This window comes from Plasmopara halstedii (assembly GCF_900000015.1).
Source record: "Plasmopara halstedii genome assembly, contig: Scaffold_2904, whole genome shotgun sequence".
NCBI classification, from domain to species: Eukaryota; Oomycota; class Peronosporomycetes; order Peronosporales; family Peronosporaceae; genus Plasmopara; species Plasmopara halstedii.
In genome coordinates, this window is record NW_020189809.1 from 845,802 (window position 1) to 846,222 (window position 421).

The following is a 421-nucleotide window of genomic DNA, read 5'->3' on the forward strand; positions in this document are numbered from 1 at the left end:
GTTCCAACCGAGTCGTGCCGACTTGAAATTGAATCCGGCACTCAATGCCACATTCACCGACCCTTCAAATGAGAAGGAGTGCACACGGAAGACTTCCATTCTAACCACGCCAGTGCAGAGACCTTCCATAAAGATGGTAACTGTGGCCGCCTCTAGAAGGGGATCTGCTACCATCCTGGCAACGAGAGTACGCATTTCTTGGACAAAGCCCACCAATTCCTTGTTGCCCTGTCGGGCGGCAAGGAAACGCGCTTGTACGCGATATGCCTGGTTAGGCGGCGGAGAACTCGTGAGAGCTGCAATTTCAGCTCCGCCTAGGAGGGAAACGCAGCTTCGACTGAAGTGCCGCACGTTAGTGCCCACTCTCGCGCTCGACCACCAAGCTTTGAGATGGCTAGCGCCACGCGCTGTTGCTCGGTCT